General features: G+C 39.5%; 1 protein-coding gene and 1 non-coding gene across 2 annotated transcripts in view; both read right to left on the bottom strand.

The window, feature by feature from the left end:
• The window catches only part of LRRC7 (leucine rich repeat containing 7), a 478,750-nt gene that overhangs the window by 17,326 nt on the left and 449,302 nt on the right, over positions 1-12,122 (bottom strand). The gene's annotated exons all lie outside the window — the stretch shown is intronic.
• On the bottom strand, positions 2,898-3,004 carry LOC114230814 (U6 spliceosomal RNA). The gene has a single exon (XR_003616790.1). It is a non-coding gene; the product is annotated as a U6 spliceosomal RNA (small nuclear RNA).

The following is a 12,122-nucleotide window of genomic DNA, read 5'->3' as shown; positions in this document are numbered from 1 at the left end:
CTCAGCACCCCCTCTCACAGCATCTCACAGCAGAGCAACAGGACCAGCGCTGCAGTTCTTCCTCAGTCTGGAAGTCTGTGCTCTCTCCTCAGACACCAACATCTGGCTGTGCTTGAGCCAGACAGAGACCCATGGAACCAAAGTTAATCTAGAGAGGGCTGGCTGAATGCTACGAATAGGCATGACCTAATGCCATGTCATATTTCTTCCCCATTTTTAAGCTAGTCTTCATGCAAGTCATAAATGGTTTTTCCAAAGGTACCGGCAATGCAGTTTTACAAAGTTTTACTTTTCACAAGTTATTTTGAAAAAGGGTGCATGTGAGAGGTTTTTCAGGGTGTTAAGGTCTGACCTTGTCTTACTGGTTTCCTAGCCTATACACCGCTGCACGTCAACTTTCAAGTGCTCAGAAAGTGAGTCTACAAGGCCAACATTTAACATGCGAACTTTAGAGGAGAAACTTTATATGGCTTTTTAATGATGAAGGTGAATGACTGTGACAGTCTCAGCTACTGTAAATGGAGATACCAAAATAGAACTTGTCTTAAGGGAACTGCAACTGCAGTTTATGAAATATGCTTTTCTTTAAAATTCTGAAAAATCTTGGCTTTAGCTGATGCTAAGAAATTGGTTTCGAGGAAGGCCATATCTCAAGTGAAAATGGTATACCTTGTTTTTTGTTGTTGTTAATCCTCACCCGAGGATATTTTTTTCATTTATTTTTAGAAAGAGTGGAAAGGAGGGGGAGAGATAGAGAAACATCAATGTGAGAGAGACACATCATTGGTTGCCTCGTGCATGCACCCCGACCAGGGCTGGGATAGAGCCTGCAAACGAGGTAAGTGCCCTTGTCCAAAATCGAACCCAAGACCCTTCAGTCTGTGGCCAACGCTGTAACCACTGAACAACTGACCAGAGTAAAAAATTGCATACTATTACAATTATTGTTCAAAACACATTGGTTAAATATTATATAGTATTTTCATGCTTTCATATAATTATGAAAGTTCCAAGTGTTTCTGGAAGAAAAACTGACTCACGAAAATAACAAACCACAGACACAGTTGTTTCTGAGGGGAAACTTTTTTTGCCAAAAATGTGGCAAAAAATATATTTTTTTCATGAATCAAGTAAAGTTAATATGAAAATATGTTGTGGTTTATACAAGTAGCACCACATATACACAAAAGACTATTTACTTAGTCCTTGTGATTATTAGGAGACTCTACACATCAAGGATAAAGGTATTATTAATAGTTTTCTGATCCATGGATCAAAAGTGTGATGACAAAATAATTTAAGATTAATTGCTGAGTGTCAAATCGTAGGCTTAGAACAATTTGCCACGGGAAAAACTGAGGAATTTATATGCAGAAGAGATGTGTCCTAGGGCCATTAAAAACTAAAAGACTGGGGCAGGGGAGGGAGGGAGAGAAAGAAGGAAGGAAAATGGGGAGAAATAAATAGGGCCATTGGCAGCTGAATGTGCTGCTTCGACATATGACTGAACTTTAGCTGACAAAACAGTGAAATGTAAGCTTCATAACAGATGAACACAAAGGAGAATTGCTTTAGAAACCAAGCAAATTTGAGCCCCAAAAGATAGAGATGCAAATAAAAATTCTCAGGCTGACCAAAGTCCTCTAAACATTTCACAAAAATCTTATGCATAGATGTTTAAAGGAATTCCAAATTCTCACACATTTTTAAGTAACGTAAATATCAAAATACTTGGTTGCATTGATAAGATATTTATTAATAATGCATTGGAGCAATAAGAAGAAGAATAAAACCCATACAAATTACTATGTGATTACAAATATCTTAGTGGCAATATAATGCAGATAATCCTAACAGAAGAAATACATGTTGTTTGCTCTCTAGACTTGCACCATACTTTTAGGTCATTGCAAAGGTTTATTTACTAGGGAAAAGATAATTATTTTTTAAAGATACTATTCTTTTGATTTGTGAAAAGCATTAGAAAAGTAAGCAATTTATTCCCCTTTATCTGAGATTCCTGTTAAAATGAGAATTTGAGTAATAGATTTTTTTTTTTTTTTGTAGTTTGAGGCTGATCATCATGGGTTGTTATCTTTAGGGGAATTTGAAGGTAAAAGTTAAAATTGTGTTTGACTTTGGTTACTTTATAATTTGTTTTATTAGTAGCTCCAGTAATCCAATTATGATCTAACAGTTAACCATCTCTGGGATGTCTGTCTATTGCTTTCTGTTTATTTCTTGGTGAAATTCTTGAGTTTTAAAAAAAGTTTCTTTCATTTGATTTTTATATTATCTTTTAAAAGTAAATGATCACACTTCTTCACAAACTGTATTTCCAGATTTTTTGCCTTTGAAAAAAATAAAAGAAATATTCTTTAAAGCCTATGTTTAATATGAGACATCAACGGGTGGGGAATATTTGGATTGCTGAGTTTTATACAGTTTTCTGATTCTGTCAGAGCCCCTAATAACTGTCCTCCTCAACTTCACATACAACCTAAAATAGTAGAAACCATTAAAAACAGGAGTGGGTAACTGTAGGTGGCTTCTCCTCCCTAGCTATTCCTAAAATAGTATCAGTAATCAGCTTTTTGATTATCACCCTTTAGGCTTCCTCAAAGCTCTTTCTATTGTATAATTTTTTGACACTATTTGCACCATTTAAAAATAATGAATTGAAAAATTCAGTAAAACCTTTTTTTGACACTTGTGCTAAAATAAGGTTTTAAAGTGAAAAATAGTTTTTTTAATTTTTTAATTTAACTTAATTTTTCCATCACCTTTATCCCCTCTATGCCCTCTACCACCTCCACCCCTACTCCTCCATCCCCGAAATCATCCCACTGTTGTCCATGTCCATGTCCATGAGTTCTCTCTTTTGATTTTTTTATTTTTTAAATATGGAACACTTCACGAATTTGCGTGTCATCCTTACGCAGGGGCCATGCTAATCTTCTCTGTATCGTTCCAATTTTAGTATATGTGCTGCCGAAGCGAGCACTCTCTTTTGCTTTTTTGCTCAATCTCTCCACCCTGCCAGCCTCCCCCCTCCCAAGCTGTCTGCTCTCTATTTATGAGTCTGTCTCTATTTTGCCTAGTAGTTCAGTTTGTTTTGTTGTAAACTATATTCAGTCAAATTAAGATTATTTTAGATTTAATATGGTTTTATTTAATGGCTAACATATTGTACCTTATACAATAATCCTAAACAGTTATTATTTACTTACTGTTTAATCTAACTTTGGACTTATCTTTATATACATATAATCTGACTATCTACCCTATACACCACTAGGCATAAACCTTATCTTTATATATATATGTGTTTGTGTGTATATGCTTTTTTTTTAAAACAATAACTCATTTTAAATTGTAATCTACTAGTGTAACTTCGCAGCATAGTTCTAGGACCTTCAGGTAAACTTGGTGTCCAAGTCTTTCCTTGAAATCTATTCTCATCTGATTGTGCCTCTTCCTCAACTTATTCAAATGATACCAGGGAGGGTTTTAAGTTTGAATTTACAGAATTTAAGAGTTCTCATGATTTCTTTACACACCCAAAAGAGAAAAATGACACAAGAAAAGTGTTTTGCAGCTACTTGGATTTCTTTTTTACTTGTCTTAGATTCCTCCTATCAGTTTTTATGTTGCTTTTGTTTTTTTCATCGAAGGGTGTTCACTCCAAACTCCCCTGCTCCTTCTGATAAATGTCTAATCTTATATAATAAAGAGGTAATATACAAATTAACCCTCACAAGATGGCTGCCTATGACAGGTCAGCAGGGGGGTTAGTGAGGGATGACCAAATGACTGAACAAGCAGGCTGCGTGGAGCGACCAGGCCGGTGGGGGGGGCCATGAGGGTTGACCAGGCTGGCAGGGGCGTTAGTGAGGGATGATTAAACAACTGAACAGCAGACTGCGTGGGGCAACCAGGCCAGTGGGGGGGGGCCGTGAGGGTTGACCAGCCCAGCAGGTGGGACAGTTGGGGTGACCAGGCCAGCAGGGGGTCATTTGGGAGTGGCCAGGCTGGCAGGGGGGGCAGTTAGGGGCAACCAGGCTGGCAGAGAGGGGCAGTTGGGGGTGACCAGGCCAGCAGGGGGAACAGTAAGGGGTGACCAGGCTGGAGGGGGGCAGTTAGGAGCAACCAGGCCAGCAGAGAGGGGGCAGTTAGGGGCGACCAGGCAGGCAGGCAGGTGAGTGATTAGGAGTCAGTGGTCCAGGATTGTGAGAGGGATATCCAACTGCTGGCCTGGGATTTGGCCTAAACCGGCAGTGGGACATCCCCAGAGGGGTCCCAGATTGGAGAGGGTGCAGGCTGGGCTGAAGGGACCCTCCCATGCATGAATTTCATGCATCGGGCCTCTAGTCCTATATAATTAAAGCCTAATATGCTAAGTGTCTGATCATCCAATCAAAGCATAATATGCTAATGATATGCTAAGGCTGCTCAACTGCTCGCTATGACGTGCACTGACCACCAGGGGGCAGGCAGTCAACAGTTGACCAGTTGTTATGATGTGCACTGACCATCAGGGGGCAGATGGTCCGACAGGTAGGTTAGCTTGCTGCTGGGGTCTGACCAATCGGGACTGAGCGAGACAGACCAGGCACACCCTGGGGCCCTCCTGTGGTCCCTCCCCAGCTGGCCAACATCCCACGTCCCTCCCCAGCCCGGATCATGCACCAGTGGGGTCCCTCAGCCTGGCCTGTGCCCTCTCACAATCTAGGATCCCTGGGGGGATGTCGGGGAGCCGGTTTCGGCCCGACAGTGAATGACTGGTCACTATGACATGCACTGACCACGGGGCAGACACTCAATGCAGGAGCTGCCCCTTGGTGGTCAGTGCGTTCCCACAGGGGAAGTGCCGCTCAGCCAGAAGCCGGGCTCATGGCTGGTGAGTGCAGCGGAGGTGGCGGGAGCCTCTCCTGCCTCTGCAGCTGCACTAAGGATGTCCGACTGCCAACTTAGGCCCACTCCCTATGGGGAATGGGCCTAAGCTGGCAGTTGGACATCTCCTGAGGGCTCTCAGACTGCGAGAGGGTACAGGCTGGGCTGAGGGACGCCCCCCCCCCCCCCCGAGTGCACAAATTTCATGCACCGGGCCTTTAGTTTTTAAAATAATTTCCTTTAGTTAAAAAAGAACAAAGGATTTGGTTCAGTTAGTGATTACTATCTCTTAGAGAGACTTGTACTCTATAGAATATAGCAGTCTTTTTTTTTTTTTTTAAAGAAAAAAATTTAATCAGAAAAATTACAAGGATTTAAAAGCCAATTTATTTATTTATTAATTAAATCCTCACCCAAGGATATTTTCCCATTGGTTTTTAGAGAGAGTGGAATGGTGGGGGAGAGACAGAAAGAGAGAAACATTGATGTGAGAGAGACACATGGATTGGTTGCCTCCTGTACAAGCCTCGACCAGGGCTGGGGATTGAGCCTGAAACTGAAGTACATGCCCTTGACCAGAATCGAAACTGGAACCCTTCAGTCTGAGGGCCGACACTCTATTCACTGAGCCAAACCAGCTAGGGCTAAACGCAGATTTAAATGGGTCTCATTACAAAAAAAATTCTAACATAGTCTCACTGAAGCATCCTTTGCTTTGGTGATCCCTCTGTTTCATGCCATTGTTGAAAGCTCTCAGGCTCAAGGGCAGTACTTCTTATAGATAGAAGCAAATCAGAATCTCTGGTACTAAAGTAATTTAGTCTGAAAAATGGAAAAAAATCTATTGTTTTGATAATACTGTTACGGACACTTTTGGTGACCTGCCAGATTCCCTTTATCAGACTGGTGCTCTCATCTTGCAGGTGCTGCCCACAGCTCACATCGGACACTTCTCTTGAAAATTACCCTCAGCCTGGAGTCTCCTTGTTGGGAAATGCTTGGCAGGTTGCACCCTCCTGGCTGGGAGTGGCTTGCAGCCAATGGCTGATTGATATCAGGGTACAAAACGTGAGAAGATGCTGTAGTACCATCATGCTCAAGAGCACCCTGTATGATCAAGCTTCCACTTAACCTACATCTTGGCTTAGTTTCTTCCTCTCTCCTATCTTACTTCCCTCAGTCCCTTAGAGATTTCAATGGACAGCCATTTCAGTTAACCACTTGCACACACTCACACACAAAATCCCCATTTAGGGAAACTAACTTTAGACAAATACAAACTATAAAAAGTAAAGCTCTGCAGTATATCATCTTGCCTAGTAGAAATATCTTGCCTACCAGTGATTTTTGGAAGCCAGAGTCAGGAGATAAAATGCATTTCCCCCCTCCCCTAACAGAACAACTTTGGGGGCAGAATGGGAAAAAAGTGGATGGTATTGCTATTACATATATATTGTTGAGATACATCTTAAATGTTATCTGGGTAAATTAAAAAAGTTAAAAATTATTGCCACAGGCAGACAGCTAGCAGCTATTACTTCTTTTCTTTTTTTTAAATAAATATATTTTTTATTGATTTCAGAGAGGAAGGGAGAGGGAAAGAGAGAGAGAAGCATCAACGATGAGAGAGAATCATTGATGGGCTGTCTCCTGCAAGCCCCCTACATGCTATTTTCTGTCTGCTTGTTTTGCTTATTTTGTTCCATGCTAAATGGCTAAGCTGACACAGCAAACAGAACACAGATAATTATATAACTCCAGCAATTAACTATTATAGAGAGCTATGTCTTGGGCTGTAATTTTATTGAAAAATATTTTACTAATTGTTACAAATTATCACAAAGTGATAGCAATTTCAATGATAGTGATTTTCTAAATATACTAGAGGCCCGGTGCACGGATTCATGTACTGGTGGGGTCCCTTGGCCTGGCCTGTTCCCTTTTGCAATCTGGGACCCCTCAGGGGATGTTGGAGAGCCGGTTTTGGCCTGATCCCCGCAGGGCAGGCCGAGGGACCCCACTGGTTCATGAATCCATGTACCAGGACTCTAGTATGCATATAAGATCTTTGGTTAATCTCTTCACACCCTCCCCACTTCCCTCTGAGATTCATCAGTCTGTTCCATGTTTCCATGCCTGTGGTTTCCGCTCCTGTGTTGAACATCTGCCCCCCTGGTGGTTAGTATGTGTCATAGCTATCGGCTGGTTGGCCAGTTGCTTAGGCTTTTATATATATAGATTGCTGAATGAAAATGTCCCAGTAAATGGTTTTTAAAATGGTATTTTTTAATCACCTTATTTTTTCATATGAATGCCCCAGTGATATTATCCTAAAGAACCACGACTGTGTTGTTGTATTTTATTATATTCTTTCATAAGCTGAAATCCATGTCTTCTTTATATTATAATGTCTAGACACCACCATTTCCAATTGGTTAAAGCAGCGGTCACCAACTTTTTAGAACTCACAGACCACCAGTAGTCATTGGACTACAGGTTGGCAATTGCTGCTCCAAAGGTTTCCTTAAACCAGTGGTCACCAACCTTTTGGACCTCACGGACCACCAGTGGTCCGAGGACCACTGGTTCGTGACTGCTGGGCTAACGCCCACTGCCATGACTTTTAAAAAAGCTTCCTGTAAGAATCCTATTAAGAGGAGACTGTGAAGACTACATTTCTCTCAATGTTTCTGAAGAGAAGACTCAGGATGTTTTTTCTCAACATATAAGGCAAAGACAGAATAGGCAAAAAAACAGTTTTTATTTTTTAAAAATCTCACTTTTACTGTCCTCAAACAACTAAGTGGTATTGTGAACCTCAAATTGCAATGCAATTAAGATGCAGCTGAAATAATCAATTGTGTTGTAAAATTATTTTTCTTGATATTTATTTTAAAAAATTCAGTTTTACATATCAAAAAACATCAACTTCAGTCCCTTCCTAAATTTAGTCCAAAATGCAGTATATAAACAGTATTATATTTATCCCTTGATCCTGAATGTTACTTTCGTATAAAGAATAGGCTCTACAAATTACGTTGTATTATGTAATCACTTGAAGTAGAATTAAGGATGGGGCAGACGTATAACATATCATAAAATGAATTTATATATGTCTATATACACACATATATAAAATAAATCATATTTGTCTAATAGTGGCACAAAATGAAGAAAATGTGTTTTATGGAGTTTAATATTTATGTAGTAAATATAAATCATGTGTAGAGTTCTAGATAAAAGTGTTTGCTAATCTTGATTTTTATACCCATGGAGAATACATGACAGGAAATAGACATATGGTATGTCTATTTTCATAAGAATATCTTTTGCAACCTTTTGTTTATGATTCATCCAATGTCATGAGTCTGAACAAACCTGGAAAATTATTCTTGTGCATTTTCGAACTTGCCACTGCCAAGGATGCCTCTGGGCATTGCTATCCCCAAATAAAGGTATCAAATAAATGCTTTGATTTTGTACTTCTAATCCTTCTTCTCTTCTTAACATAATTATTCTATATAATAAAACCCTAAAATGCAAAGTGACCGAACAGCGGAATGATTGGCAGAACAACCAGTTGCTATGATGCACACTGACCACCAGGGGGCAGGGGTCAGCCAGCAGGTGGCATCAGAACACCAGTCAATGTGGGTGCCAGCGGGGTCCCCAATTTCCCCATCTGCCAGTTGCCCCACAGATGGCCCTGATCGCTGGCCAGGCCTAGGGACCCTACCCTATATTGGGAATAGTCTCTTAGATTTAAAAAGTAAAACCTGGCAAGGCTACTCTAACACTGAAAAAAACAGGATGATGCAGTGATGACATGCATGGACTCTGGCTTGCACATTTTTTGCTCAGCCCTGATTCTGACACTTATAACTGTGTGACAAAGCCAATTACTTAACTTCTCTCTGCTTCAGTTTTTCCACCCATAAGATAGGGAAAATGGTACTATTGCCTCAGAAGGGTCATGGTATGCACTACTTTTTATAATCAGGGCAAAAAAATGTAGCTGCCTTTCACCTGTATGAAAAGTATGGTCACTGGTGCATGCAGCGTTCCAGATTTTGAAAGGGATGTCTGACTGCCAGTTTAGGCCCAACATCCCCCGAGGGGTCCCGGATTGTGAGAGGATGCAGGCTGAGCTGAGGGACCCCCACCTCCCCTGTGCACGAATTCCGTGTACCAGGCCTCTAGTAAAATTATAACATAATTTTATTTGATGAAATATGCATTTCTGGAGACACAGAAAAATATCCTATTTTTTTTTTAGGGGTCGGATGTAAAGAACAGGGACTTAAATCCTTTGCTGGCCTTTTTGGCATCTGGATTCACTCTTTTAGAAGTTATGTTGAATAAGATATTCCAGAATATTTACTTACTGGTTTATTGGTGATTATATTTTATGTTTGCCATGCCTCCAGGATTCTTCCTTGGCTTGGAATTTTACTTGTACCATAGGCAAATTAAGACCTAAAAAGGAGCCTGAATTTGTTTCTTCTATTATTTCTGCATCTATATGTAGATTGCCCAAATCAGTGGAAGTACAGGTTGGCTCTCTAAGCATCTTCTGGGTATGAGTGTTTATGATCACACTGGAGAATAAGTGATTCTTTGACCCCAATGCCCAAGTATATATATTTCCTGCTGTCAAGTGTTTCAGGATATCCATAATATAGCTTTCACTTTGATCCTATGACTAGATAACTGTTCATGAACTGTTCAGTGCTATACATTTAGAGTATATGGAGGAAGCGGGGGGCGGGGGGGGGGGCTTTGAGTTTTCTTTAATATATCTAAACTCTAGGAGCATAGTCCTACCTCCTCAAATGAGGCAAGGAGGGCTATCAGTCCCTGAATGAAGAACTATGTGAATACCTCATTAAAAATTTATTAATTTGCAGAGTCTTGAGCTGCTTTATGTTGTTTCTAACAGCTTCCAATTAACCAATACAACATGAAAATTGTATTGGTAAGTTACTGGCATTTTGCAATCATGAACTATTATTTTATGAACATTTAAATACAGCAAATATTATTGTGATTTGTTCCATTGGCATAATCACCACTGTAATGATACCTTATTCCAAAAGTTTTATAATTCCTTAGCAATCCACTGTGTACAGTATGCTTCCAATTACCTAGAGAATACATGCTGACTTCCAAGGACTTGTTGAAGCAAATATCTAGACTACCACTAATTAGAGGATTCTGTAATACTTTTAATATTAGGATATCACGTTAGTCTCAACTCAATAGGGTGTAAATTTGTCATGTGGTTCTTCTGTTAAGTGGCATTTGCATCATAGTGCTTATTAAGACAAAAGGATTTGGAGTCAGATCAATTTGGGTTCAAATCTTGTCTGCCACAGATCAGCTAAATGATCTTGCACAACTTAATTAACCCCTCTGGGCCTCAGAAAAAGGGGGAATAATAACACTCAACTAACACAAGTTGCTATGAAGATCAGATAACTTCATTTATATGAAGAACCTAATACAGTAGACACTTAATAAAAGATTATTATTTTTATTACTTTTATTGCTAATATCATATTTGTTGGATCAAAATCTTTCACCACTCTTTAGTAGCTTGCTATCTCGACAGCAATGCTTCTCCATAATAATGAACCTGACCATGGCTTCCATCCACTTTAGTGGGAGGGCAGAGGCAAGCATTAGGGAGGGCTAGTTTTAATCAGTTTTCTCTTTCCAAGTCAAAATAATGAATTCCATGATGATTGAATTGGGTTGTTCAACTACTAAACATTGTTTTGACAATGATATGAACCACAGGACTAATTGTGCTTCATCCATTTAACCAGAGGAGACAATAATTGACTAGTACTACTTTGAGTTCTTTAAGAGAAGTTAGGTTTGCAAGATCAGATGCTGTTCTAAGCTCTCAGTCTGGCTCAAAACAGTGCCCGTATAGTCTTAACCCTGAATTCTCCCTAAAGCCTCAGTTAACTTTTGGGATGTCCCAAAGGTTTTTCTGCAAGAATCTTAATGCTACCACAGAATATAAATTGGGACTTCTGCCAGACCGAACAACACAGCTCACGTTTGCTGTAGTCCCACACTCCCCGCCTTTCGGGATGACAACTTCATGCTTTCCTTATTTGGCTGTATGCCGGGTAGTCATTTGTGTGCTATCTCACAATGACCATTGGCATTTGGCTGAAACAGTGGTTTCCATCCATCATAATGTAGAAAATGGAACAAATCTATTTGGCTACATTAGTAGAGAAAGTCCTAATGTCTCTAAGAAATTCAGATATCATGGATACTTAGAATTTTGAGTGGCATTACAAAACATTCAAACATTCATGAACAGTAAGTAAAATAACATAATTGCTTCTGAGGATATTTCTAATCCATGACTTGTTTATTGGAAGGGAGTATGGCTCATATTAAATTTAAGCTTTTGCATGACTGGGACTTCTTACAAAGGATCCACCTCCAACCCAGGTAGTATCTGTTGAATTTAAACATCTGTTTAATTTGCTTCTCTCATCCCCAGTTGTAAAATAGCCAACTCCTGAAAAAAAAAAGTTTTTTTTTCAGAGAGGTATTTTTGAAGTTCATTTTCTTACTGCTTGGTACATTCTTTTTTTTTTTAAATGTTTCTACTAATTTTAGAGAGAGAGAGAGTAAGGGAGAGGGAGAGAAAGAAAAATCAATGTGTGAGAGAGACATTGATTATTTGCCTCCACCTTGACCGGGGATCAAACCCTCAATCCAGGTATTTGCCCTGACGGGGAATTGAGCCAACTGAACCACACTGGCCAGGGCAATCCTCTGAACACTTTTAAGTAAGTATCTACTATGTGTTTGGCATGACACCACAGTAGTCAATAAATTAAGAGCAGTTTTGAGAGTCTTCATTGGTTTGAACTTTTAATTACCAATTTTGAAATAATAGAGATTCACTTTTCAGACTGTGAAGTGTTTTAGAGAGTAATCAGGAAAAGCAAAGTGCTTTTGAGGGAAAATATTTCAATGGACACATTATACAATTCAACTCTATATCTGTTACATTTAACTAAAAGAGCAAATTATAAAATGATTGAAATAGTTCTGTCTCACTAGAGCCATCAAAATGTTACAAATGAGAGATTAAAGTAATAGTTATAAAGTGTTCAGATTCCTCAGAGTGGAAGAATTACAGGTGGTTATTTGAAAGCCTCACATCTACTATCTCCTTCAGTTGAAAGTAACAGTAG

The sequence above is a fragment of the Eptesicus fuscus genome, chromosome 9 (genome assembly GCF_027574615.1).
Source record: "Eptesicus fuscus isolate TK198812 chromosome 9, DD_ASM_mEF_20220401, whole genome shotgun sequence".
In the NCBI taxonomy this organism is placed as follows: domain Eukaryota; kingdom Metazoa; phylum Chordata; class Mammalia; order Chiroptera; family Vespertilionidae; genus Eptesicus; species Eptesicus fuscus.
Note: the sequence above shows the minus strand (reverse complement) of the source record. Positions and strands in the feature narration are given on the sequence as shown.